The 2,464-nt window shown below is 54.7% G+C and overlaps 1 protein-coding gene across 1 annotated transcript in view; it reads left to right on the top strand.

Moving 5' to 3' along the window:
- Nucleotides 1–2,464, top strand: part of LOC107707870 (caspase-7-like) — an 18,829-nt gene that overhangs the window by 11,069 nt on the left and 5,296 nt on the right. The gene's annotated exons all lie outside the window — the stretch shown is intronic.

Raw genomic sequence — 2,464 nt, forward strand, 5'->3', positions numbered from 1 at the left:
CCACCATCTTTTTTGGGCACAACAAAATACCGGCCGTAGAAGCCTGACTCCATCTGAGTGGGGAGTATCTCCTCTATAGCCCCTTTCTCTAGGAGTGACACGATCTCCTGACTTAAAATCGAGGCCTCCCCAGGATTTACCGTCGTAGGAAGAACCCCGCTGAAAGGAGGTGGCCCTTTCCGAAATTGGATGGTGTAACCGTGTCGAACGGTGCATAGTACCCATTGTGAGACGTCGGGCAGGCGTCTCCACACGGCCCAATAGTCTGCCAGGGGCTTTAGTCGTTCTACGGTTGGAACGTTCACCTGATTTTCCTGTATAGGGTCCCGGAGCACCTGAGTGACGGGAAAATCTATAACAGGAAGCTGTCCAATTGTCCTGTCGGGCCTGCCCACCACCCCAAAAGTGGGAGCTTTGAAGGCCGTCATAAACGGGCCATGCTCGCATGACCCTTGGGCTTTCTCTCGAACTCTGAAGGCTGGAACGCGCAGAGTATCCGAGGAGGTGCTCGTCGTAAGGACTCGATCTAAAACTGCCCGAGGCGCAATATGCGGCGGGACCGTCAAGATCTGAGTCAGGAGGCCACAACGAGAGAGGCGAATACGCTTGTGCGGTTCGTCCACACTCTCTAAAGGAGGGCCTGGCCTCCGAAGACGAGCAGAAGAATCAGGAACTGCTATTAGGAGCCTGAGACCGAGAGGCCTTGGCCATCGAACTCAGGTCTATCCGCTTACGTTGCCGTGGGTGAGCAGGTGGGCGAGACCTAGGATCCCAGTCCTTACGAGGGGGTAACTTAGGCAACGGCTCATGCCGCTGGACCTCGCGAGGGCGCTGCAAAGAGGACAAGTGTGAATGAGCCGCAGGTGGCTGATGCTCTACTTCCCTAGCCCTGCGCGAGATGAGCTGACGAAACGTGGCGGACTGCTGTTTCGCTGCTCGAAACTTCTCCACGACAGTCATGACCGAATCCCCGAACAGACCGTCACTAGAAATGGGGGTGTCCAAAAGAAAAGTCCTGTCCTTTTCCTTAATGTCAGTGAGAGTAAGCCAAAGGTGGCGCTCAACTGACTCTAAACCTGCCATGGACCTGCCCACTGCCCAAACCGTGTGCTTGGTAGCCCTAAGCTCCAAGTCAGTAGCTCGCCTGAGCTCTTTAACAGCCTCTGGGGTCAGGCCCTCTCCCTCGTCCAGCTCCTTAAGCACATCTGCCTGATAAGCCTGGAGTACACCCATAGAATGGAGTGTAGCCGCGGCCTGCCCAGCGGCCATGTAAGATTTTCCTATTAAAGCGGACGTAATCCTACACGGCTTGGAAGGCAACAGAGGGCGTGACTTCCAAGACGGAGCAGAATTTGGCGCGAGATGTGCCGCGAGAGTCTCTTCTACGGCCTGCATCGCCGCATAGCCGTGATCTGCCATCTTAGAAACCGTGGCGAAATCAGCGGCAGCAGAATTAGTAATACGTGCAGAAAAAGGTTGTTTCCAAGACCTCGAAACCTCGGGGTGGAGGTCTTGGAAGAAAGGAAGAGACCTACGGGGCTGAGACGGAGTGCGGCTAGACAAAAATCGGTCGTCCAGTTTCGACTGGGCCTGATTTTTTTTAGAAACCGTGGCGAAATCAGCGGCAGCGGGATTAGTGATGCGCGCCGAAAAAGGTTGTTTCCAAGACCTCGAAACCTCGTGGTGGAGGTCTTGGAAGAAGGGGAGAGGCCTACGGGGCTGAGACGGAGTGCGGCTAGACAAAAATCGGTCGTCCAGTTTCAACTGGGCCTGATTTTGCGCCGGCTCGCTATCCCACTCTAACCCCAGCTTAACCACAGCACGCGTTACAACGTCTAACAGTTCGCTCTAAGACGGGGAGGTGCGTTTCTCCTGACCAATCGGAGGGAGAGAACTGCACACTTCACCCAATAAATCCTCAGAATCGGAGGCCGCTGTGGACAGCACGTCTTCCTCATACGGCATACAACCAAAAGACATCGCATCATGAGCTTCCGGGGTAGGCCGCAAATTATCATTGACAAAGACCACGGGATCCCCGTAGCGCTCTTCGAGCGCTTGCACATGGCCTGGAGAGAGCGAGAGAAAAGGAGAAAACTCAGTTGACTCACCCTCTAAGAGCCTCAGCTCGCATGCGTCACCCCAAGTGACCGTCTCTTGCGGCGCCTCGGCAACCGCAGAAATGGGATAGCGGGGGTTAGACGCGAGGCCTACTTTATTCAAGAAGGCCGCGAACGTCGAGCGCAATGCATTTAGCCGCAGGCTATCATAGTGTCGACAATCAGAAAGGCCGCCAAGCGCTGCTTGAGCGTGTTGTAGGCCCAAACATTGCACGCACCTGTCATGAGTGTCTCCTCCTGCGATAAACCTGTCACACGGCTCGATGCATCTCCAGTAGCTCATCGTGTCCGCTGAAGAGGAGTAAACTGCTCTTTTGAAGGAATTAGCTAAGAACACGACAAAA

Source organism: Sinocyclocheilus rhinocerous, unplaced genomic scaffold (assembly GCF_001515625.1).
Source record: "Sinocyclocheilus rhinocerous isolate Xijiao unplaced genomic scaffold, SAMN03320098_v1.1 scaffold1243, whole genome shotgun sequence".
Taxonomy (NCBI): Eukaryota; Metazoa; Chordata; class Actinopteri; order Cypriniformes; family Cyprinidae; genus Sinocyclocheilus; species Sinocyclocheilus rhinocerous.